A 27,293-nucleotide genomic window follows, 5' to 3' on the forward strand; every position below is an offset into this window, starting at 1 on the left:
CCCAGCGGTATAGAAAGAGGTCATACATTTTCCTGCTAACAGTGGAGATTGCTGTGCTATTGTTTTGGATCCGAAAGAGGTAAATTTAGCCTCTGAATTTAAGGTAAATTTAAAGTGTTTGCCTAATTACTTATCTATTTAGTACCATTCATATATAAGTCCACAGGCAAGGACAGATGTGTTATGAATCAGTGTAATGAAATAACTAGTTGGGATGATGCAAAGTTTAATTTTACATCTAGTTTCCAAAAATTAATGTTTTATTTTTATATTTGGATGGCTTTTCATTTCACCTTGTATTTAATGTAAATGACAACTAATGATCGAAGATTTTTGAGTACTGGACTGAAACTGGAAACACTTGGTGAATCTGATGGAAGCAAGTACTGTACAACTTTTCCTTCTGATCTGGGGCAAGTCCATATTCAGGAAGATATTCTCACTGATATGTTGTAATGGGGAGAGGGCATGAGCAACCATCTGCTTTTTTTGGCTTTTGTAAAATTGTGAACCACATGGTAGATACTGAGAGACCTAAGTTATTAAGCAAATAGAAGCAACTGAGTCTTTGAAGAACATTCATTTCTCAATTACATTTTTTAACTTTTAGGGAGGAAATATAGTGGTATTTAGATGATTATGGTTGTTTTACCAGATAAAGATACCTAAGTTAAGTCATAACATCTGAAAGTCTTATGGAATTGCAGAGTTGGCAGAGGGAATGTCAAAACACAAAGGCATGGAGTAATGGCAATATGCAATAATTTAAAAGGACAGAGTTTGTACATTAAAATGACACAAAGCTTATTGAAAACTAAGTCAGTTATATTTTTTTACAACTACAGCTCTACACTGTACTACAGTTGTACCAGAAGACCCACTGTACTATGTTCCATGAAAAATATGAATACTATAACTGTAGCTCATCTAATTGCCTGAAGAACATCACAGATTAAACACATCAGAAAAAGAAGTACTACATTTTTCAGATGTGTAAAGGTTATAACAATATGGATGCTGAAATCAGTCTCAGGCAAAAAGGAAATTATAGCAGACCTACATGAACTGCACTGCACATATACAGCTTGTCATTCAGGGTCCTGTGTATTGCAGGAAAATCCATGGAAGTACCTGCCAGGCTGGCTCTGATTTCAATCCATAGGAGCTGTACTGTCCACAGTCTCTGAGTCATCCACTCATGACTCATGGTGAGTCATTACAAATGGAAAACTAAGGCACAAGAAATAGTGTATTCACCTTAAAATCAGACGAGCAGTCTATAGCACAGCTGGAAGTGAACATGTATTTTAAATTGGTTGGTAACCTAAAACTTTCATCTTGGCTGTAACTTCTTTCTGAAGACTAGAATCCATTTTTACCACCTTAATCATAATTAGACCATGCAGCAATCTTGCTTTTCACTTTTGTACCTTATTGACTATGGATCTTATCCTCACAAGCCAGGTATCAGGAAGCCTTTTACAGAATGGAATTACACACCTATTATGAGGCCTGGCAACAGAATTCTCTTTACATAATGAAGTAAAATTTTCCTTTTTTAATTCCACATCTCATAGCATCAATACTTTGGTGTGCTACACTATCAACTGACCCTTCCTCCCCTAGCAAAGTAGTCAGACATACGCTGTCACATTTCTCCTTGAAGAGACCTCCTAAACTAATCAGTACCTATTCTCAGCTTACTATAAACCTGATGTTGATGCTATTTTTCTCTAGACGTCATGTAAACTGAACAATATTACTCAGGACATCTTATAGGGAATTAGAGATCCTTTTGGAAAGAAAAGACAGTTAATAAGAAAGAAAAAAGAATAAACTCAAGGGAGTTTCTGAAGCTGTCAAATAGACAAAAGCCAGAAGACAGACACAGTGCTCTTAGAGCTTTTCCATCTGTCCCTTGACTGGTGACTTCATGCTTGTTGACAGTGTTGAGAAATCATGATTTGTGAAAAAAGACTGAAGGAACTCAGATGCTTTAGTGTAGAGAAGACTGATGGTGAGAGGTGAAAACAGCGTTCAAATAGTTTTATAGGTAGTTGCACAGAGGAAAGGAATAAATTCCTTTGGTGATAGGATATGAGGAGAATAATGGGTGAAATAATTATTTTAGTGAGAATAGCAAAATAGCCCATAAGAAACCCCTTATTTTCCAACAAAGTACTTTTGGAACAGGTTGACAAACACTGTCCAGGAGTGTTGTAGGAGGACAGTTGGTCCATCCCTGGAAAAAGGGTTGAACTAAATGTCTCAAGGTCTGCGACTTTTCATTTGCTATTAACTAGATACCTGTTTAAACATCTACAAAACTAGGTAGGAGCTTTCTCATCTTTGGCTGATACTTCCTTTGCTACTTGACTTTTGCCAGAAATGTGAACGTATCAAATGTGTTTGCCTTTCTACTCTTCAGTGAAAGCATTGTTTCCACCTCCATTTATATATGAATTTTAGTTACAATTTTCAACAATTTTTCAATTCTAGGAGTTGGTGTATGTTAACTTACTGACTAAACAAACCTGTGAATTTTCCATCTCTATTAAGTCTGGTCATCCTGCTATCTATATTCTCCTTTTATTTTTTCTTTCTTTCTCTCTCTTTTTTTCCTGACATCTGACTGCCCAAAAATTTTTCTGGAGCTTTTTCTTCTACTTCTGTAATCAGCTAAGTAGAAACATTATTCAGAACTTCTGACTCAAACAGAAATAAATAAATAACTCCAAGACCCCAAAGTCCAGGCAAGGAAGTTCCAATGGAAGTGCTTGAAACCAATGAGTCTGGACTTTACAGGATGAGTCATCTACTCCCATACATGCTTATTTGAAGAAAGTAACAGCAGAGTTCAGAAGTTCTTGCACATTGATAATCATGCTGCCCTTCTCCATCACAGACATATGCATATGTTTGTGTATAGGTGCAGGTTTAAATTTTTAAACATTCCTTGAAAAAAAATTAGATCATTCCTTTCAGACAAAAACTATTGATGAAAATTCTCACATCTCCCTTACCCCACAAAAAAGAAGACTTCTAGGAAAGCAAACTTATTTTTTCATTGCTATACCTCATGCAGCCTATGGAAGCAGAAGTTGCAAGCACTAGAAAGTTGTGTTCCATCTATAGACGTCTCTGGATGGTCTGATCTATTTCTTCAAACAAAAAAGATATTAGAAGTTTATATGTGGGTATTTTCTCATTCTCTGTTCTTTTTTAAATGTAAAAATAATAAAAGATAGAGCTGTGTCTAGTTGGGCCCAGAAACAGTTTGCTGTCACTTTGGTCTTTACAGGCTTGTTTATTTATTTTTTTTAAACTTAGACCAGTTCTATTTATTGCCTCATTACATGATTTAATACTTATTATATTCAATCTTAATAAATTATGCATCATATTTATAATTATTAAATAGAAAAAATATCTATATTAAGATGTAAGAATATCTTTACATGACTGGGGATTGCTTTTCATACCGTCAAACTTATTAGAAAATTGTATTCATTGCCATGCACATACCAGCCCAACTAAATTTTTGGTTCACATCTTTCCCTAGCAACTATGTGGTTATAATAAAGTTTGGCCTGGCAAGCCTTTGGAATTCAGAGTAATTTCTGACAGTAATCCTCCTGCTCTCTAACTTCAGAGTCTTGGTGTGCAGTACTTTTCTTCTTGCAGTCTATAGCCAAGTGAGACATTTAGGATTGAATTAAGACAACACGCTCTGTTGTGGTTTAATCCCAGGTAGCAACTGAGTCCCAGCAGCTGCTTGCTCATTCCCCCACCCCTGCACCAGTGAGAAAAAAAGTGGATAGAAAAGGCAAACTTCATGGGCTGAGATACAAACAATTTTAATAATTGAAAGAAAATATAAAAGATAATAATCATTAGTCGCTACTACTACTACTAATTGCAATGAAAAGGAGAGAGAAATAAAACCCAAGAGAAATAAGTGATGCACAATACAATTGTTTACCACCCACTGACCAATGCCCAGCCTGTCCCCCAGCAGCCATTGGTTCCTCATGGCCAACTCCTTCCCTATTAATATACTGGGCATGATGTTCTGTGGTATGAAATATCCCTTTGGACAGTTTGGGCCAGCTGTCCTGGCCGTGTTCCCCTCCATTCTTGGGCACCTCCTCACTAGCAGAGCACAGGAAGCTGAAACATCCTTGATTTATAGTAAGAACAACTCAAAACCAACTAAAACATCTGCCTGCTGTCAACATTATTCTCATACTAAATCCAGCTCTGTACCAGTTACTATAAAGAAAATTACTTCTATCCCATCTGAAACCAGGACAGTTTGCTTTACTGATTTATTTTGCACCACCTGAGATACTTAAAAATCTCCAGAACAAACACAGAGGTGCCCATCTGCTGTGGTTTACAGCTGCTGACTAACAGCTACAAAAAGAGACACATTTTTACATTGAGATAGCCAACTACAGCTAACAATGTAAGAGCTGATGAAAGGGCATAGGACAGTTTTTGGCTCAGGGTAACTTCCCCCAAGGGAAATAAACACATTGCATCTACGCTAAACTATGTGTACTATCAAAAAAAATGGGGGAGAGAAAGAAAAAATAGAAGAAACTAGAGTAGCTCAATTTCATATTCATATTTACATAGAGATTTTAATGTGCTGGTGGTTTTTTGGGTTTGGTTGTTTGGGATACTTTGGTGTGTGGTAAAGATATTCTGCAAGTTTGCACTGACAGAGGAAGTGCTGGTATCCGTTATACTTACCAACATCTCTGAACCTAAAATAGTAGAACAGAAAGCATTGAAGAACTTCTTGGTGTATTTCTGGAGCAGTGAGTTAAAAAAGATTAGATCTTTTCTGTAAGGACTTCCTTCACATAAGTGGAAACAGATTTTCCCTTTGAAAAGTCTCAGTTTTAGTTTATTTTATTCCCTGCTTGACTTCTATTTGAACCATTCGGGTTTTGTCTGCTTATGAAGATCACATGGCAATTTGGAAACTTACAGATCACTGTACTTTAACTGATGATGAAGGAAAGGCTCTTTGGTCTTTTAAAGCTTTCAGTGAGCTAAGAAGACGTGTACACCTGGTGTGATTCCCATGATAATATGCATGTCCATTGTATTAGATAATGAATTAACTTGTGAAGTTCCAAAGTGATGAGAGAAACTATGCCCTGTGGATCTGCAATGAACAGGTAAACAGACAAACCAGATAAACAAGTTTGTTAAGGCCTTTCTGTTCTCTTTAATTGAATCAGAAAATTCTCCTGAGAATTGTACACCTCAGGCAACATGTCAATTATTTGGGGAACAATAAAACACTTCACAGACAGATTCATATTCACAAGCTCCTCATTACATTTAGCATACAGCAAGTTTTGTTGGCAAAACTTATTTACTTAAAATAAGAGGTGGCTAGGATATTTATCTACCTTCAGTTATAATCTCGGAGGAAAAACACTGTCTACTTTAGAGTGAACGTGAAAAAAAAATTATTTGTTTGCTGCATAAGAAGAGCTGTTTATCCTAGAATAACTGTCACCTTTGCAATTTGCCTTTAAGACAGATTTGAAAGAATATGTAGTTTCAGTAGAATATTTTCCATCTGAGAAATTGTAAGTGCCTTTTAAAGGTAAGCAAAACTTGTAACTCCATTTTGTAACCCAGGTAAAGATATACTATTGTGGAAAAAAGGCGCAACTCTTTCCACCTATTACCATCAACATTGGTTCATTTCTATTCACAAAATGAACATTTCTTCAGTCTATCAGCTTTGTTATTAACTGCTTCAATTGTTAGGACACATAATACGCATATGCATTCACTACATATAGAGAAGCATATGCTTATCACCAGTGTTTATCCACACCGCTATGACTGGTGGCCCGCTGCTTGAGGCAGTTCCCTTTGCGAGGGAAGAAGCATCTTCCTGAAGCTGACACTGAGCAACTCGCAACTGTTTGGGTTCATTGCTAGGTTTGGTTCACAGCTCCCACTTCTGGGTAACTCAACTATAAACTATCAGCGCTAAAATCTTCCTTTTCATAAAGTAGCAGTAGGAGATACTGTTTCCTAACCCTACTCTTCAACTATGATCTCCTTGTTATGAATGAAGAAAGGGCTTAAATTATTCACGCTGTCTTCTTATCTGGCTGGCAGTAGGGAAATAAAGGCACTTTTTTTTTTTTTCCTGCTTAAGGAAACTTCACACGAGGGAAACACTACGGTGTTTTTACTCACTTCATACAAGCTACTGTGAGCACAGCAAATCTGTCCTTCCTCCTTCCCACAGAACAGGTCTCTCCTAGCTGTTGGTCTGCCAGATGGATCCGGGCTCTAGGCTGACACTGTGGCCTACAAACGAGTCCTGTGGGCTGTTGTGCGATGATGGCACCCACCGAGGAGCGCCCGCTCCGTGGCCTCACGAGGCTCGAGAGTCCTGCCTGCAGTAAGGAATAACCAGTGAGAGCGGGAAGGCTTCCCTTCGAATGCCGTACTCACCTAGGCACGGGACACATCCACTGTTTCCTACTGTCACTGAGCGGAGCCCAGGGGTGACAGCCCTGCTGCGCTCCCGCAGGGGACAGAGGTCCCCGAGGCGACGCCCGGTCACCCGCCTCCCCCAACCCGGCCTCTCCTTCCTCAGCCCTCTCGCCCCGCCCGCGGCCGGGCAGCAGACTGCACCCATCAGGCCCTGGGCAGTCCGCCCAGGTACGGACAGCGCGGCCGAGCTCCGACTGCTGATGCGGAGGCGGCACCGCAGCGAGGACCCAGCTTCCCCCCCGGGGGCGGCCCTGCGGCGGTGAGCGCCCAGGGCCAGCGCCGGCCTCCCGCACGGACGCTGCCCCTCGGAAACTCCTCGGAAACGGGAACTCCGGCGCCCATCCCGCACCTCTGCCCCGAGGCTGCGCGGGGGCGGCCGCGGCTGTACCGGCGCTCGCCGGCTCAACCAACCCCGCACTGCACAGCGCCGCGTCCAAGTGCGCCCGCCCCCGGTGCCCGGATTGACCGCATTGAGAGCCAATCGTTCGTGGGAAATCGCCGCAGCTGCCCAATCACCGCTCCGGAAATGGGATGTGGGTGGTGCCCCGGCGGACAGCGGGGTTGGTGGCGCCGCGGCCGAGGAGGGGCGAGCGCGGGGGCGGCGGCGCGGGTAAGCGCGGCCGGGCTCCGGCCGGCACTGCCGCAGGGATGGCGGCGGCCGCGGCGAGGGGTTCAACCCCCGTGGGGAGCGCTGCGAGCCGCCCCGTGACCCGCTGAGCGCCCTCCGCCTACGCGCTGCCGTTACCCCTCCCCGCGGGCCGGCCCGGCTCTGCAGTCGCCATAGAGACCGCGGCGCACGCCATGGGGCGGAGGCTGGGCCGGGGGGCGCCGCTGTAGCCCCCGCCCCGCGCCGCGCACACCATCCCCTGTGGGGCCGGGGGCGCCGCAGGGACTCGCCGCGCCGCCCCGAGGAGCCGCCGCCTCGGCCCCGTTCCAGGTGAGGATTCGTGGTGCTGCGCCGCGGCCGCCGCCGTTACCCCGCGCCCCGTCCCCGGGGGCGCTCCGGCCGCCTCGGCGGGGTGCGGCCCGCGGGCTCTGGCGGCTGCCGGCCCGGCCCCAGCGGCTGCTGCGTGGAAGCCGCGTCGTGGTTTCTGTCCCCGCGGGAGAGGGAGTTTGCCGGGCGCGGAAGCTCCAGGGGCCGCTGCCTGCCCCGAGAAGGGCTTATTCCAGTGGGGTAGGACGGGGCGATCCCGTCCGTGGAGTTAAGGTCGGTAGGTCTGGCGGGCTCCAGCAGCAGTCACCGCTGCCCCGGCCTCCACGGAGAACTCAAATTGATAGGCACGAGATTTTTTTTTTTGTCCCTCCCACTTGCTGCAAGAAGGCAAATGGTACAGAAATTTACGTGTTCTGACGGCGAAAGATCTCCGTTTTAAAATAGCTGCGTCTGTATTTCCAGCTCTGGGTTGTGGCATGCGTGTGACGGCTGCTGTGTGGGCACGGCTGGATGGGAAGCGGGCTGTCTGTCGCCTGGCGCTCTAAGTGCTGGAGCCATTAGCGGCACTTGCATCGATCCTTGCATACAGATATGCCTGGCTAGGCCGCGGGTGCGCACACCACGGCGGTCAGGGGGACCATACGAGCTGCGTGTGGAACGGCGTTAAAAATACGTTATTGTACGTACTTTTAGCTTTACAAAGAGGAAGTGGGGCAGCACCTTGTTCCCAAGTCAACTGATGATGTCTGGAGCTGCAGCAGCATCCTTAGGCTTCTGTTGTCACTCTAGAGCAAAAGCAATGAGAGGACAAAGCTCGCTACGAGGTTTGTAACCTCTGGTGTGAGCCAGAGCAGTTGGAAACAACTGCTAGTGTGTGGGGATGGGAGTGCAAATAATAATATTGATGTATGATCGTGAGGGCGGGGGGGAATGGACACAAAGGAATGACCCCGGAGGATACCACAGCCTTTTGAGAACCTTCGACCATATTTATAATTACGCTGGAAAGGGCTATAGAAAATGAGTTATAAAGTAGGTTGTAGTGGCATTCTTAGTTAGACACTATGTGCAGAACCAGTTTAATTTCAGCTTAAACATTCTAAATTAGTAAACTATATTGCAGGAATGTTGAGAGCATTAAAATAAATTGTACTCTATTTATTTAAGTATCTTGTTAGCCTCAAAGCATGTGGTTAGTTTCCGTGTTGTGGTTCTGGAAAAAATGAGTAGATTTTTAGAATGCATTCTGTGTAGTAAATGCCATGCCTCTGTTGAACACATGCTAGCTATGCTTGTAGGTATGTTAGTTCATTTTAGCTGTTGTATCTGAGAAAATAAAAGGTTAGGGCTTATTTTGCTGCTCTTGTTTGATTTTGGTAATGTCTTTTGAAGTCTTAGTTATATGAATTCATGGTACAAAGATACTTAACATTTTTATTTTGTGTTAATATTGTCCAGTACACTTTCTTGATGATGATTCATTTGCTTTACAGTGTGAATTATGTTTAACAAAGTAGTAAAACTTTCTTAACTTGTTAAACCAGAGGTATATTTGTTAACATTTGTTTGGCCTGTCAGTGAAATGATATATAGAAAAATTATACTGCAATAGTATGTGTAGTCATTTGTCAAAAGTTATTTTGAAAACAGTGCATCAAGATATAGTTTAAAAAATGTGAAGATGGAACCAATTATCCCTAACAAATACTTTGTTCGTCTCTAATATATTCCTGATGTACCATTATTTACTTGAAGCTCAGCATCTTTTTAAGCTTCCTGTTTGGGAAGGATGAGGTTAGAATGAGAAGAACAAATTGGGCGACTGGAATATTGTGACGTTGCTTATGTTTAGAGTAGTCACTTTACTGCTGCTGCATACTGCAGGCTCTGGTACTTCTAACATCACAAATTCCAGAGAGGCTTTTCTCAATGTGGCTGATTATATCAAGAAGATTTTTGAGTATGACAGAAGAGAGATATGAGTGGGCTTTTCCTTGTTCAAAACTGGCTTCTAAACGATCAGTTTCTAGCAGTGCTAGATATTTGTGTACAGAAGGTTAAGCATCTGCTCAGTGTGTGAAGTTGCAGTGTATGGTATATTAATATACTGCCGTGTTTTCTGTTTCAGTGAGGGCTTGTTTATCTATTGGGAATGAATTGGTACTTTACAAAGGAGATTGACAGTTTCTGTGTATTCCTATGTCTTGCCTTGTCTCTTCCTTTTTCTCTGGGGAAGCACTACACAAAGCCTTTGTGTTAGGCTAGAGGGGAGGAGAAACAGCTGCCTTTTCAGTACAAGACACCAGGATTCATTGTGGTTTTACAGGGATGCGTTGTTGTGCATGGACCAGCCACTGTCCTTCCTCCCTTGTTCCGTGAAAACACTCTCACCTCAAGAAACCTGAGCTTCCTTTGAGTAATCTCACAGAGCAGCATGTTGTGCTGTGGATCTAGTAAATCAGCCTGATGGGCCAATTGTTAAAGTATTGGTATTGGTGGGTGAGAATTAAAACATGCAAAATTGCCTAAATACAAGGGGTATCCTAAGGAATTCAAGAGCTACAGGTCACATGTGTTTAAAAACTGCTTGTCATGAACTCGACTTCTTGTTCATGATCGGTGTGAGAGAAACTTGTTCAAATCTTTTACTTGTCTTTTTTTTTTTTTCCCCTGTTTATAGTATCTAGGGTACTTAAGTGGGAATTGAACATGTTAATTTTTAGAAGAGGAAATAAAAACTATTTCAGTTGGATAAGAGAGAACAACTAAATGGAGCAGTTTCATTTTTCTGCTTTCCACGCACTAGTAGAGTGCTTTAATGCTCGTATTGTATTCTCTGTCATGCAGTGGCAGAATAAAAGTTGACTTCCCTCTTTTCATTAGAAATATTGAGTACTTTATAATGTGGCTTTTAGTAACTATATCTTGTATGTTCTTTCAAAATAACTTCTTTGAAAATATAATGTAGTTTTTTACTTATTCTTTACAACTTTATTTATTAAAATTTTGGAGTTGGAATACTTCCCTCTCCTTGCTTCAGTGCTAGACATTTAGTAGTGTGCTTTTGAGGGAATCTAGTAACTCGGAGTTTTTTTTTTAAGCTGCTCATGAAATCGAGGTGCCATTCTTAGCAGTTTAAATTCATAGTCTTTCTCTGTATTAGCTTATAGGTCACTAGTCTTGAAACCCAAGTAGTGGAAAATTCAAGCAATAAAATCTGGCTTTCTGGCACTTCACCTCTTGATCTGCTTGAGAATTCTCTTCCCATTTTTGAGATGTTGTACAAGTCGTAACATTTGATCAGTTGTTTTTCAAAATTATTTTTCAATTAATGGAGATGAATCATTGAAAACTTGAGAAGTTTTTTGGGGAGAAGGGAAAGTTTAATTGGAGAGGAGTGAGGAAAGGAGGGCAAATTGAGAAACTGAAGAAGTCTTGAGTGTTTTTAACAAAATTGTTTTGTTAAAAATTTTAAAATATTTTCATTGTTATGTTCAGGCATGTTTTTCTGTGGCTCTTGTCCTGTGTTTGAGAACTTGTCATCACAGAATTACATCACTCAAATGTTATTTCATGCTGTTGCTTTTTGTCTGAAGAGATTAGTCAATTATTGAGAATTACACTGATGAGGAACTCTATCCACTAATTCTTCCTTTTGGAGAAATGTGTGTGTGTTGCTTAGCCTTGCATTTCAGGGCAAGTAGTAGTTGGAAGAATTCAAGGCCTCTTTCATGGATGAAGTTTGCCAGATCACTGATGGCATTGGTGAGGAGAGTAATTTTCTTTCCAGTACAAAGCTGTCTGATGTATGAAGGAAGGGTAAAATATGCTGAACTTGCTTTGAGAGCTGGTAAAGGATATCAAGCCTCTTTAATACCTAGCCATATTTTTCTATCTAGGTGTTGCAAAGAGATTTGTTACTTGTTGCAGGGATAGGTTACTGTGTGGAGCTCACATGCGGAAAAATGTAAACGATCAGGTTTTGTGTCATCCTGGTCTGTTTATATAGAAATAATTTTATTATGTTTTTGATACACTTCTCTCACACCTGAAATGACACAAAAATTGTTCCAGTAGACTCATCTGCAGTTAGGAGAGATCTTGCCTTTCAGAGCTTGTGTCTTTTCAGTAATTTGGAATTGTCTCCAGTCAACACCTGCTTATTGATTCTGAAAGGGGGTTCGTTCTGCTCTCTGTCACTTCCCAGATAATTCGTAGATAGTATTTGTTGCTTCTGTCATGCTCTGTCTCAGGATACTAATGTTTTGTGGGGGTTTTAGCAACACTTATTTGATATAATGTTGTTCAACATAGTAAAAATTAGATTGCTTTGTTACATGGTGTGTCAGCAGGATATGTCTTGTAGCTGTCAAGTTTACTTGTTGCCATAGTAATGCTTCAAATTCCACTTGTGGCAAGCAGTGTGACTTCTGAGAAAATGAAGTATGACTCTAGCTTTGCAGTGTTGAAGAATTAAAAAAAAGGGAGGCAGTGATCTGTAAATAGAATATACTTTTCAGCATCAAACTGGTGACTTTTTAGAATGTATTTGTATTCTTGAGTTATATGTTGCCTTGAAATAATTATTTTCTCATCTTTCCATTTGTCAGCATCTTGAGTTAAATAGATCTAGAATGGGCATTATCAACTGATAGAAAATGTATCAGACGAAGAATGACTGTGCTGTTTCTCCAGTTGGATTGAATTGAATGCCCTGTTCATACGTGATGCTTTGATTTTCCATTTCCAGTTGTCTATAAATAAAATCAAAGTATAATTCCCTAAGTCAAGTCATCCTGGAACAAATTGTCATGTGGTACTCTGAGAGTTGAAGGAGAGGAATTCACATTGGATCACTATTCTTTTTCTGTGTGAAGTTTAAGTGCTGTTTTGTTAAGCTCTATTGATTGTTGTAGTAATCATGATGATTTTGGGTGAAATTAGTTTTACAATTTTGAGCAAGACAGCGTATCCAGTGAGGAAACTTGTTGAACAGTTCATCTGGTTAGAGAAAATCTTGAAAGAATCACAGGGTAGATTAGTATGAGGAAAGTATTGTTTGGTCTTGTGGGAGCTACATGCTAGCTAACCCAGTCAGTTCTTGTCTTGACCTGTCAAGAACTAAGAAATTGATGCTGAAGCTGGGGAGCAAACCATGACCCTCCCACAGTAAAGCAGATGTGTGAAGGAAAGAAGCTCCGTTATTGACTGTCTGGTGATAGTTGTTATTTATTTGTAGATGTACATAGATATAAGAATGTTTTTCACATGTTAGCTCCTGCAGATGAAATTGCACATTATTGTTAAACCAGTCTAACAGTTGGCTGCTGTTTTTAAGTGGAAAATGATGTTCTCTGCCTGGGCCTTTTCTAGTGCCCATTGATCTCTGAGCTACACTGAGTCAACTTGTTAACTTGGCAGAGAATGATTGTAAAAAGGGAGTTGTTTGTATTGCTTTTTGGCTGATACAGGTTTATAACTCTTGCTAGGTCATGCTGTTATGTGCAACTTCACCCTGAATGTGTAGCTCAGATAGTCATAACCAGATCCTTTCTTTTACTGTAGCCTGGGTGCTCAGCTGCCTATTGTCAGTTCAGGGAGGACACAAGAGAAAGAGGAACATTTTACATGAGAAGCTGCTTTGAGGTGATGGTGCACTTTCTTCTCTCTTGATTTGAAGGAAATTTGGACAGGATGCTAATTTCAAGGAGGACATTTCTTCCTGTTGGTCTGATATATTTCATTAGTTTTGAGCCTAGGATACCTCAGTCATGTGGCAGTGCTTCTCTACGTATCTTTCCTTGATCAGTCAGTTTTCCCCTCCTAATCAGGGAGCAGCTGTACTTTGTCTGGCTTGTTGGAACTGGCAGTTAATACTTCAATTCTGTTGTGAAGCCCTGCATCAACATGTAATAGCTCACTGAAGTATATCTTTTTCCTGGAGTAAAAGTTTGAACAGAATTGATTTATGGTCTAAATCAGGACTGTGGCTAACATATGAGTAGCTGTGCAGTGGATGTTGCTCATATTTGGTGTTGACATATTATAATGTGCTCTTATATTCCTTGCTCTGAAACATGTAAAAGCTGAATCTTGGTCTTAATAAATAATAGTGTAGTTATTACTACTCTTAACTGTATTATTTCTGTTCTAGCTTCTGGTATTACTAAAAAATGTACACTATGTACACATATTTCACCCATATCATTGAATGTTTCCTGTTTCTCAGTAGAAATCTCATAATCCTGCTTGCCATATGATTGTGTATTTACATTATGCTCTTATAGAGTAGAAATTAGTCATTTAAATAATAATTTCAAAATGCAGAAGTATCTCACCACAGTTTAAAACTGAATATCCTCGAAGCAAATTTAATGACTGTTGGTGTATTAAAAAAAAAAAAAGAAAATACTTAACCATTTGTGTTGATAGAACTGTATTTCTTTCATGTAAATTCAAGAACTTATAGAGAATACTGTTACCAGTGTAGAGTTTTTACATTTTGCTATTACGGTGTCATGTGTAACTGTTTCCATATCTACAAAATTAAATCTGCTCTCAGTCAGTCTGAAGTAAAACTTCTGGTTTTAGACAAAATATTCGTATAGATCAAGTGTTCAAACATTCAAAATATACAAATATATGAGGTTATAGGTCAACAATAAAATCAGGATTATTTTTGTAGCCTGGACTTTAGTTTGGAGAGATTTGGAATTGAATGTCTTTATTTACGTACAGCCAGTATTTCTTAAAACATCTAACACTGTTATGCAATGCTTTGTATTATTTAAGTAAGGGATAAAATGAAAGCCTGTAAGGGTTTCTGAGAAACTTCACTCTTTTGTTTTTAGGAATAATTGTACATTTATTTGGAAGATAGTTAAAATCTGATCTTGCACTCTTTGCTCTTCTAATATGTAGGAAATTCTTACAATTTTTGAGAGTCTCTTGACCCCAGTGTTTGTAATACATAAACTTACTGATTTTTATGCCTCATCATTCTGCCATGTTTTATATTTTCAACTGATCCCAGTAATGTTTTTTGTGAACTTAAGACAGTCCCAGCAAACTAAATGTGCCTAGGATAATTGTATTTTCATAATGAAATACCCTTGTATAATTGACTTTCAAAGACAAAACCCTCATCACTTATCTCAGTCTAATTGTGTGAAGACCAAGGGAATTGTGATTATTGAGGCTAACTTTGTGTGTAAAACCAGCTTCCCTAGGACTTCCCTGAATTACGTGTGCTAGCTGTAGTCAAGTAAGAGCATATAGTGTAGAAAATCATTGTTTGGTCTTTTAAGAATTGTCAGTGATAAGGAATCCACTGAAAGAGTTAATGAAGTATTCTGTTAGTAGAGTATCTTTATTAATGCAAATTAAAGATCTTGGAGATATTTTTGTGGTTTAAGGAATCTAAAGATTTAACCTTTTAGTTGTATGATTTGTGTGTCAGAATGAAGATCTTTTGCAATTTCCTAGACTAAAGCAATTTTTATTAGATAATGTGAAGGAACTGAGCTTCATAATTTTCACATACATACTATCCAGTGTTCTAATATTTTGGTTTTCTGTATTTTTTTTGTTTGTTTTTAAAAAAGGTCTTTTCATGAAATACGAACACCAGAACTGAATATAATGTTCTAGCATCAATCCTCCATTGAGGAAATAGAGGTATTATGGTCTCTCTTAGTATTTATTTGCCTCTTCATCCATAGTTGTCATAACTTTAATACTCCAGCAAATGCATATATCAGAAGTAACTGATTGCTACATCATGGTAGGTGATGTTTCCATTTATTCTTTGCTCCTTGATGGATAATGTCTTCTCTTATCTAACCTGACTCATGTGTAGTTTGATTGCTGTCTGTTTAACCAGTTGATGCCATTTGTCCTTTACTACTTCCTGATCTCTCTACAAACTTCATAATTCTTTCCTGAGTAAAAAATGTTTCAGTATTAAGTAAGAAATGGATTCCTATGGGAGTAATTAGATACTTGTTCAGTCAACTGACAGTTATATTTTGGGACCTATTATTTAGTATAGGATCTATTTATTTTCTGGCATTTTTAGTTTCTTAAAAAGAGACTGTACTATGTGATATAAACTTAGATGTCTTACAGAAGTGTAAGTGCCATCATAACTATTATCCTTATAGGCCAAACTTGTACTGCCATAGTAAAAAGTTAGTTTGATAGGAAGGGAAACTTAGTTGAATGGCTGTAGTTATAGTGTCTTCCTTTAATTCTTTAATAGTCAGGTTCCCTTATTGGACTGGAATTGGTATCGAGCTGATGGCCCATAGTTACCAAAGTAGTTTCATTTATCCTTTCCAAACGTTAACATCAGTTATCTGCTGGAGTGTTCTGTGTTTCAGGAATCTTTAAATCAGAGATCTCCTTGAAAATTCCTATTAAGATACAAGTTATTCAAATGCATCCGTCTCAACCTGCCTGACCTGGTAGCATCTCACTAATATTTATGATGGACTGGAAGACGCAGCGGCGGGGCCCGGGGCGCTGCCCGGCCGGAGCTGGCCAGGGTGCTGAGCCGCCCGGCCTGAGCGCCCGGGCCTGGGGTGCCCGTGCTGCCGGCAGCCGCCCAGGCAGCAGGCAAGCGCTTAACTGCTTCGGTACTTGGAGAGGGCTGCCACTGACAGGAGCGTCTCGTCTTCCCATGTCACTGTATCCTGGGACATGCACGGATAATCTATATGCCTTTGCTACTTATACCAGAGAAAAACCTCTGCTGTTTAAGTTTTCCCAGAGCCACAGCTTCTGGCTTTTTGACATCTCCAGTCATGCTAAACTCATCATCAGGACCAAATTGTTTGCTGTCAAAATTATACCAAATGCAGCTATACCATCCGTGAGCAAGGGATATAAGCCTTTTCCAGTGCACTTCTATAAGCAATCACTGTGCATTATGGTGAACTTTCAGACAGTGTATAAAAGGCTAAAACATTATTCTACCTGCAGCTTAACAATTTTTACAAAACACCTCAAGAGAATCCAATAAACAGCCTCTGAAGATGAATTAGGGAGTAACACTTAACGTCTATAAACAACTTCCAGCTTATTGCAGGTATTGGTTTCCTTTTTTCCTCTATGACCCACAAATTCCTGTGTCCTGTCTATTTGTCCACACCACTCATTTATTTTTTTATAAACTTTAAAGATGATTAGTGATAGCACTGATTTAAATTATTATTAAGCATACCCCTCTCCCATTACTTTAGTAATTCACTTTTAAAAATATCATGCCCATTTAGTGTTAGGCTGTATTCATTTGAATCTCTATGTAGCTACGTTGCCAAATTTGCTGCCATTTTTTGTAAGTAGTTATGGTTGAAGACATGAATCCTCATTGATACAAAGTTCTGCATTTCTATAAAAAGTATATGTATATGTAATGTACATGGAATAGATATGTAAATAATGTAAACATATGTGTATATAGTAAAAACACATATACATGTAATGTATAAATATAGCTATGTATTAAAAAGTGTGTTGTCATATTCTTTTTAACAAAGTATGTTACCATAGCAGTATTATAAAAAATACTATGTTTCTGATTCCCTGAGCTAATTTTTGCTTTGATGCAGTTATACCTGGGAATCTTGAACAGAGCAGAAGCTCGTTGATGGTCACCTCAGCAATTATGAGGAAGTAGAAACAAGAAACGTGAGAGAAGCACAAAGCTCCTTGAATACTAGCACCTTCCTCCTTCTCCCCTTTTCCCATTTAATTCCTTTTCCTCAGGCCCTTTCTGGTGAGCTTTGGATGCCCTTCTGCTGTGCAGCCTCCATGACTCTCAGGCAAGAGCTGGAATTTCTTGACATGGTTTCTATTCCGTGTAGCGTGAAGTCAAAAGGCTAGAGCAGAGAGTCGGAACTAGTAAGCAATGGAACCTGAAGGAGGCAGCTGTAGATATATTAAAGGCAAAAATAGAGGATTAGTTTATTTATTTAGGCTTCATGTGTGTGAATTGTATGTTTTAGGCTAAACATGGTAACAGGAAGTAATTTCCATGAATTGTGTTTTTTTAAATCTTTGGCATGTTTTGATAAGCTTGCTTCATTTCTTATGCATCACCATATGCATGGCAATTTTAGTTCACACACAAACAAAAAAGAAAACTCTAACTAGTTGATTGAACTATTTTAATATTTTGAGAGCATGACTATTGCTCTATCCATGAGTGCTTTTTTCTCTTAAAAGTAAGATGTAAGCCTCTCACATACTTTTTTTGATTTTTCAGCTTTAAAATTATTACTGAACAATTGTTAGTGGTTATTGAAATCTTACTTACTAGCTGCCAGAGTGAAGCAAAGCTATTGGATGGAAGCAAATTAAAAACACTTTTTCCAATTCAATACTGGAGCATCAACACTTAAAACTTCTGAAAATGCACCTGAAACTTGAATCTCTTCTTTTGTTCCCATCACCAGCTACCAGCTCAACAAAATTTCCAGGAACAGATTGTCCTTTTGTCAGCCTTGACAACTGATAGTGACCAACAAATGGATTAAAAAGCATACTTTTGCTCTGCGTTTTTCTGCATGCTGTAGGGTCTTGTATGGTTTTAAATATTTAATGATGTGGTAAAAGCCCTTCCCCTTGGGGAAGGAAGTTCTGTGTCGCTAAAAGTGTGTGATCACTTCTCTAGCAAACAATGTAGAAATCTTTATATAATTCTTTCTTGTATGTAAGTAGTGCCATATCAAAAATAGGTGTATATATGCTGAACGTAATTAGGGGAAAAAATGCTTTAATCCAGAACAAAGAAAGCCTCCATGGTATTGGATGTAGTCAGGATTTGCCTCTAATGTGTTTTCTGTGGGAAAGGTAGAAAATATTAGAATTTAGTTAAAATTCAGAGATTCCTTATGAAATTATGTTGAGGAATATCCAACCAAAACTATTTAGAAAAGTGAAAAGAATGTTAAGAATTGTGAACATTTTATCTAGTGTCAACAAAATTATGGGAATTCTTGTCCTTTTTTTCAATAACCACTAACAAGTTATTTTTGGAAAGATGTCTAAGGATAAGTACAAAACCACAGGTAATATAAATTATATTTTCCTCTAGTTCTTTTCCATTTTTTAGTAAGGGACTTTCTGCACTGAATATACTTAAAATGTATTTTCAGTAACCCACAGAAATTTTCTTTTTCATGTAGTTGACTGTTGCCCACTTCAACCATTGTAAACTTTTAGCATTCACAGTATCCTTTGGCAAGAAGTTGCACAGATTAGTTTCTTCTGAGTCTGGCTCCTGCTGACCTATTTTGATTTTTTTTCTTTTGGTTCCTTTATTAAATGACATCATAAATAGCTGATTCCTAGCCAACCTTTCTATCTCCTAATGGTTTTGTAGACTGCTGTCAAGTACCCCTCTCTACTTCCCATCATCCCTTGAAAAAATTGTAAGTCATTACTTAATGTGGAAATTAGTCTGTATCCCTGACTATCTTGTTCTATTTTCTTATTTTCTGAACATTTTTTTTTGAGGTAGGAAGGGCTAGAATTGTATACAATACTCAAGGTATTAGTGAACCATGGATATATACATGATCTTCATGTTGTCATCTGCTTTGTCTGAATTCCTAACTTTTTTTTTTGACTGCTATTTAGCATTGAGTTGCCATCTTTTTTTTTTCATGTATGTCATAATAACAAGATCCTATTCTTGATTTCTAATAGTTTCTCATATGTTTAATGATCAGTTAGGATTATTTTTCTGATAAACATTATTTTACATGTACATACATAGAACCTCATTTACCATTTTATCTCCTGGTTATACAGTACCATGAAGTCACCCAGCAGTTCCTCTCAGTTGTCCCTTTAATGGTTTAGATTGGGACTTTAAAGATCATCTAGATCCATTCCCTGCCATGGTTGCCAGGTTGTTCAAGGTCCCATCCAGTCTGACTCCTTCTTTTAAAGGAGCATTGTGTTTACATACCCAAGGAATCCATTCCAAATTTGAAAGCAGAGCTGTTAATGATCCAGATGGAAGATCATGAGTCAGGTTTTCTATATGTGAACACTTAGTGCAAAAATATTTTTTTAATGGAACCTGAGTGAAAATATTGATCTTAATAAATGATAGCTCATCAGCCTAAGAAGGGTAGCTCTCTGTGCTGTACTGTATATTTACAGATGATCTAGACAAGATGCAAATACTGAAATTACACAGTCTGGTGATACAAGGGTATTACAATTAGCAAATATGAAGATGGAAGAACTGGAGAAAGACCTTGCTACTCTGAGGTAATAATGAATGAAAATTATCATAAAGCAGTTCACATAGGATAAATAATTAAAAAATTTACAGAACTTACTTCTTTTGAATGTGGTCTTGCAGGTTCTGTGAAAATAGCGGATTAGTGCTTGCTAACAATGCTAGCCTCCACATCTCAGAGGGGATGTTGTAGAACTGGAAAAAGCACACATGTGGTGATCAAAATCAGCAAAAGATCAAATAGTTGAAGAGCTAAATGAGAGGGCACATGGTAGTGGTGTATTCCCTGTGTAGGACTGAAAGGTGAACAGGGAGCAACTGTACACTGCCTTCCTGTACAGGGGTTAATGAACCTCAAATGTAACTAGCAGAAGACAAATGGAAACAAAGATGTGCTTCCCACAGCATGGAATTAGGTTACAGTTTGCTTACAGTAGAGTGTTACGGGTGGTAAAGTTTTCATGGTTCAGAAAAGTTCTGATGAATTTGGAGACAAAAAATCTTAAATGCCGTCTTTGGCTTTGTTTTGTGTCCCTGCTTGCTATATCCCCAGAAAATATTCTGGCATGTGTGATCATATGCTTTCTGTGCCCTTGTATTTTTCCTTAGGTACCAGCTGCTGGCAATAGTCAGGAACAGAAGATTGGACTAGGTGGATCTTTGGTCTAATGCAGCCTGTCTCCTCTTCTGATTAGCTGTCCATGCTATCTGCTTTTCTACTGCCTAACCTAATTTTTTCCTGCTGCAAATTAAGTTGATATTTCTGGATTTGTCCCAACTTCAAATGCCTTTGCCAAAGTTCCCTTTTGGTTCTCTAATACCTGTCTTCCATTTCTACCCTTGAAGGATCTTGGATTAGGAGCTCAAATTTCAGTTGCTGTTGCTTCAAGCCATCTTGAGCTGCAACTATAAAACCAGAGCATACTCTGACTAAGCCACATTGTTGACTGGAGCTCCTGTACCTTTGTAGTTTCCAGCACCAGTATTTTTTAGGGACAAACTGGTTAGGCAGTCTTAGATGAGATACCCATCTCCTTTGTTGTTTTGTACTGTACTTGTAGATTTGATGTTGCCTGAGCCCATGTGATCATTGTGGAATATTCTGTGAACAAGAGAGACTTCCTGGCACTGTACAGAGCCTCTCTCTACTGCTGTGCCAAACTGAACATAAAGTAGTAACTTGTAGCAACTGCCCTGCTGGCAGCGTATCGTATGTTTATTCACCTGCCTTAGTGCCACCTTCCTTCACCAGAGCCAGGCACCAAGCCATTTCCCACCTCTCCTGTCATTTGGCAGTTCATAAGGACCCACTTATGTGGCTGTATCCTACCCACAGGTGCTAGGAGTGTTGACATCACTGCTGATTTGGTCTTAGCATGAATGTCTCTGTGGTTTTTCATCTTCTCTTTGTGCCTGACTTTTTTAGTGCTCTTGATCTGCTGCTGGAAAGTACAACCCTCCTTGAACAGCTGAGGTATTTCCTGCATAAACTGTAATGTTGATGGTGTGTCTTTCCTCCTTAACTCTTTCAGGGATTGCTGTGCTGTGTGGCAGGATGGGTGTACGTTCCCCTCATTGAGGAGGCCTGTCAGAGTTTGGTAGATGTCCTGCCCTATGTGGACTCACTCATGTTCCATCTTCCTGTCAGCTAGGAGTCATCCTGCTTGGTGTAGTAGTTGCTGTCCTCATTTCACACATTAGCAAAAAGAAGAGCTACTGTATTTAAGGAGATGGAATTACCTATGTATGCACAGCCAGTGCCCTCTCTTTATCACAATGCTGCAGCAGATTTAGTTACGTGCCCTGAAAATAAGGATGCTAAGAGATGAGACATTACAGACTGAAAAAAGATCTTTTCCTCTGTTCTTTTTCCTGTTCTCCTTAGCAAGCTGTTAGGCCTCACTCACCATGTTTTTGTGATGTGCTTTAACTGATATATCAAGAGAATTTTCAGGTTTTGTTCATGAGGTCCAGGTGGCTTCATTGCTGGTGCTGCAGCCTGAGCACAATGCTGTGCATGCAGTCGTGTGGCTGCCAGCTGGGCTGCTTCTGTGCTGCTGGCAGCCCTGTTGATCACTTGAATGCTGTCAGTGCAGACAACATTTTGCTATTCACATGCCGTCTAGCTGAATGTCTCTTCAAAGTTTCCCTGCCAATTTTCTTGTACTTTAAAAGAAGTTAAGTGTTATTCCCACTTGTAATTAGAGTTTGCCTGAACTTTACTTCTTTGGGTTAAGCATTTCGCTGTATATATGCCCTTGCATCATTCTTGCACAGTCCATAGCAGCAGCTCTTCTCCTCTGTAAATTGCTGCGTATCTGCTGCAAAAAGTTTCATAGGCTTTGGAAAAGTTCTTCAGAGCAGTATATTGCTTGCTTTCCTGTCTCCTGTAGTTGTGTGTTGTACGCATGCGTTGGACATTTATGTTTTTCTTTACTGAGAAAATGGATTTATGAAATAATAGATAGTACTAGTGGAGAGGTCAATAGTTTGGAGCATCTTAAAAGATCAATTTATGTTATTCCTGGTATATAAAGTTAGTGACATTGATGATGAGCTGTTAATATTCTGGGTAAGAGGATAAGTGACTATTCCGACATTTCAAAAAACTGGAAGCAAAGATTTAAATTTTGCTGATAAATCCAGACTATAAGTAGTTTGATATTACAGCACTGTGCCACTGTTTGAAATATCTTAATTGTTTGACTTCAAGCTGTCTTTGTTGAAAACCACACTTCACTACAAGTTTCCTACAATGAAAATTTTCCAAGGATCTTGAAAAATTATTATTGTAAAACCTTGTATAATTAAGGTAATTGCAGATCTGACTTTCCATTTTCATGCTTCTTTGATGAAGACTTGACAAGTAAAACAAATTTTTATAGCAAAAATCCATGCTTCTAGATCCATTTAGGTTTGTTGTCAATACCACAACAGTGGTATTCACAACAGTGAATCTAAGACACAGAAATACAGCCATTTTTTTTTTTAAACAAGTGACACTTTTAGGGTTTTAAAACTAATTTTTGAGTAGTTAGTAGGGCTTCACAATCCTCTTTTTGATTTGGAACTCTCTCTGAGTTGTGGAAAAAATTGAGAATAATACAGTGTTATTTGGCATGAATTTAACTTCTCCCAAGGGTTAGGTTTCCACATTAGTATTAAAGGCTCTGCACCTGAGTTTGAAGTTCAACAACTGGTTTGAGTTGAAAGCAACACAGTTGTCCAGCCTTTCCCTGCAGCTGACTTCCATTCTTTCTCTTTTTCTGACATAAGTCTTTGTACTATAGTGTGACAGATCAAATTAGGAAATTAACTCATGCATGTGAAAAATACCATGGCAAAAATGTCATGGATTAATTAGGGTCTTTGATTTATGACTCATTCTAATTCTCCCTAACCAAAATTTTGTGGTTTTCTATAGGTAATAAATTACATTCTGTGTTTCTGATAGGCGCCACAACCATATAATCTCTCCCTGTCATGCATATACAGATGCTGTCCTTTCTCTATGGCAAGGTATAGGGTACCCTTTATCTCAGTTTAGTCTGATTAAGAAACATTGAACTTTACTTCATTGCAAATGCTTTTAAGTCCAATTTAATTTTCAAGTTGTAAATTCTATTTTGGACTTGAAGAGGGTTTTGTGTGCCTAAAACTTGTGTGGTTTTGCTACATGTGTTAGTTGGTTTAGTAAAAGATAATACACTCCTTTGTCAAACTTTGCTTTACTTGGGTTTTTGTCATATTTTGGTACTGAATTCTCTTGCAAACTGAAAATAGTGTAGTAGCTTGAAATATATGTCTTTTTAAAATAAGATTTGAAACTAAATGTTGTATTTTTAACTCTGTCTTCAAACTGAGAAAATATCACCACCTTTGTAATAACAACTGCAGAATTTGCCAGAAGGAAATATAGACTCTTTGGCAGTAGCACACAAAACAGTTGGGAGCTTTTCACACCTGGAGTCTGCAAGTGGTGATGAGTATTTTTGGCACCCAAGCGCTTGAGAAAGGAAAACCTAAAATGACATTACTTCTGTGTTGAATTTTAAAAAAGATTTTCTTCACAACCAGTACAGTTGGAAATTTAAGTTGAGGTCTTAAATTCAGTTTTCTCATTGATGTGGAGAATGATGATTTTCCAAACACCAGGTTTTAATAGATGTATTTAGAAAATATTCAGTTTTAAGTGTAGGATAGCTTTCTAGTTTGGATGTTTGAATAAATGCACTTAAATAATTTCTATCCCTAGAATTAATGATTTGAATATGTTCTTAGCCTTTCTAAGACAGTGGACTTTACCATGAATGTGGTGAAATTAGGATCTTTGAACATTTCCTGCTCTGATTTTCTCTTTATGCTGGCATTTTAAAATTTTCTTTGTTCATTAAGTTCAGGTCAAAAGTAGAAAATACAGAAATGGAAACCATCTTAGGTAGTTTCCAGCTAATTTTCTAGTTTTTCAAATGAGCTGCAGGCAGGCAGATAGAGCTCCTAACATGCTTAGAGAGTTCCTAATAGTAAAAAGTTGATACTATTCCATAGTGGAGGCAACAGGACATGCATTCCTTTCTATGGAACAGAAATAATCTTCTGTGCTCACTTGCTTTGTCCTGGAGCTTACAGTACCTCCATTCAGCCAAAATTGTCTGTGCTACTTTCTCAACCTTAGATCTGAATTTAAGCATCTGTAAAGGCTGGCAAGCAGAGATTGGCTTCCATTTGGGCTATCTCTAAGGGAATTATGTACGTGCGCACAAATTACATGAAAGGATTGCCTTTTTGTTTTGGGAAATTTTGCTCTGTTGTTTTTTAATACTATATAATCTCTTAGTGTGCTTGAATGGGGTAAATTAAAGAAGTCATTTGTGGGGCTGATTTGTAGTTAAAATCAGTTAAGTGGATAGAAGGATTTTAAATAATGGATGCTGTTTGTATGGTATTCTGGATATTAGCATTAATGCTCCTTTACCTGTTCTTATTTTATCCTGTGATCAGTTCCCAGCAAAGGCTTATGTTATGGAACAGTCTATCCTCATTGTGTTGTCCTAGTTACTCCATGACCTGTCATCTGGAAATAAATTTGACAGAGGGCTAATTGTCTTTAATTGTGGTAGTTCAGTTATCTTGAAAAGTTCCTCTGTAGTGATAAACTGATCTGAAAAGAAAACTGATGAGTTAATGAATACAGAATTTTATGAGATATATTGCAATTAGAACGGCTGTTACTTTTTTAGGAGAATTACAAAGAAGTGTTCATGGTGCTGAAAATAGCCTTACTGCCACCTATAAAACTGCACTGCTAAGGGATTCATCTGCTGAATGAGTAAGGGAAAGCTTGCACCTTAACTGTGTGTCATTAATTATTCATCTGCTTCAGTGGAATACAGAACATGCTGGAGCTTTTTAAAATTGTTAACAGCATTGTAGGCTGTTAAAGAGCTATGCTGAAAACAATGTATTTCAGTAATACAAATGCAACTGTATTTGCTTTATGAGTCCTTAATTCATCTGTGAAATTTGGAATGGGCCAAACAGTCTGAGTTCAAATCCTTCCAAATTCAGAGAAATTTCAGTTTCAAGCTTGACCTGAGAACCACCTCCAAAGAATGCATATTTATCTCTGTCCAAAAGTCCTCCAAATGTAGTCCTCTCTAATAATGTCCTTTTGTTCCGTATAAATTTGGGGAAGGTGACTGTAATCTAAATTGAACCTACTAGAATACACATTATCTGTTATTAGGTAAGGAATATAAAGATATTTATCCACTGCAGTACATCAATAATTAACAGATTTGCAGATTATACAGTATTAAGGCCATTAGAGAACACATCAGAGCAATGAAACTCTGTCTAGATCAGATTGTGAATAAGGTCTTTAGAAACCATATTCTTGTAGCAATGCCTGAGTGTAAGGATGGAGGTGTATAAGCATCTGATAAAGTTGTGGTTTAACAAAAGTGTAAAGCAGTTTCAGACTTGAATTAGGGAAATCAGACTTCTACCATGAAGAAATAATAAAAAAATCTTTTCTCCATATTAGGAATTGGTATGATAGAGTGTAATTCAGTGTGGATATCTAACTCAGAGTTGCTGTCCATACCACAAGAAGAATGTGGAGGAGGGAGAGGGGTTTTGAAGGAGGATCATATAAAAGACCCATGGTTATGAAGGAAGGCTTAAAGCGAAATGTATTAATTGACAAGAGGTTAAAAAAATATGTTTAGATGTTTAAATGAGGTGAAATTACTGGAAATGGAATTTGGTTACCAAAACTGTAACCAAGTCCTGTGGTAAAAAGTTAAAATTAAACATATTAAATCTTGAAACAAAGCAAGTTGTGCTTATTGTAAGGGAAGGAACATACTGGAATATGTTAGCTGTGAAGAACATTTGGAGTCTTACGTATTAGTGTGTGCTAATTCACTGAAAGAGGTTGAAGTTTTGAAACGGCCTGATCAGATAAAGGTTTGGACCGATTTCAAACCTTCTGGCCTTGAAATTTGTCACTGAATCCTCCTTCTACTTTATGTGAAGTCTTGAAAAAAACCAGGATTCTTCAAACTGACTTCAACATGTTTGTAATGCTTGCAGTTGATTGTTAAGCTTCAGGAGGAGCTTAGCACCTTGTCTTCAGGGGCTCGGGAGAGAACTTTTGCCTCCCATGCATGACAGTTCAATGGGTCCTGGTGTTTTATTGTTTTGAATACCTGTTAGTGATGATATAGAATAGACATTGTTGCTTTTTAATGATCTAGGATGACAAGAGATGTAACAAGAAATTAGTGTATTAGAATAGGATTGAGAAATTGTGTACATGAAAATTTTGTTACTCTGGCCATGCAGATGTTACATACAGTAATAGAGTTCTTCTATGACAATTCTTAAAATACAGGTTCTTTGTATGTATGTGTTGTACCTTTGCATTCTGGGCCGGTTGATGATGCTCTCTCAGTACACTCAAGAATCCATGAATGAATAGCGCTCAGAAGTACTTGTTAGAGGTCTGACTATAAATTGTAACTTCAAATGTATTAAAAAAAAAAAAAAAAGTTAAGTATCAAATCGGGAATCAGGTCAAGGCTGATAGCAGTAATAACAAAAAACTCTGAACTGTCATATCTTCGATTTAATAAAGCATCTACTTTTCCTACAGGTGATGAATTTTGCTCACGTTTGAAAGCTTCATCAAAAATCTTACTTGCAATTTTAGATTTTGCTCTGGTGAGATGAATAGTGTCTCCATTACTTGTTTTAAGCAAATATCAGGAAAAAATAAACCCTCTTGAAGTCCCAGTACAGAAGTGAACAGTTCATTTGTGAAGACCAACCCTTGCTTTGGTGTAACTGGCAGGTGGTGGCAAAAGAACCAAACATTTGAGTTAGTGGAAAAACCACTATATGTGCTTTAAGCATGTAATTTGGAAATAGACCTTTTCCCCTTCATTAGTGCCTTTTCATTTTGTCTTAGTTCCTGACTGTGTTATGATAATTCTGTTAGAAAGGACAGTAATTACAGTCAGTGGTTAGTAATGTTAAAGGGGTTCACATAAATGGCTC

At 38.7% G+C, this 27,293-nt stretch overlaps 1 protein-coding gene across 2 annotated transcripts in view; it reads left to right on the plus strand.

The window, feature by feature from the left end:
* The first annotated feature begins 7,148 nt into the window (after positions 1–7,148).
* Positions 7,149–27,293, plus strand: part of TTBK2 (tau tubulin kinase 2) — an 81,041-nt gene continuing 60,896 nt past the window's right edge. For both annotated transcript variants that reach the window (XM_039552108.1, XM_039552109.1), the window contains exon 1: positions 7,149–7,477. The gene's annotated coding sequence lies outside the window, so the exon portion shown is untranslated. The remainder of the gene's footprint in view (positions 7,478–27,293) is intronic.

The sequence above is a fragment of the Corvus cornix genome, chromosome 5 (assembly GCF_000738735.6).
Source record: "Corvus cornix cornix isolate S_Up_H32 chromosome 5, ASM73873v5, whole genome shotgun sequence".
NCBI classification, from domain to species: domain Eukaryota; kingdom Metazoa; phylum Chordata; class Aves; order Passeriformes; family Corvidae; genus Corvus; species Corvus cornix.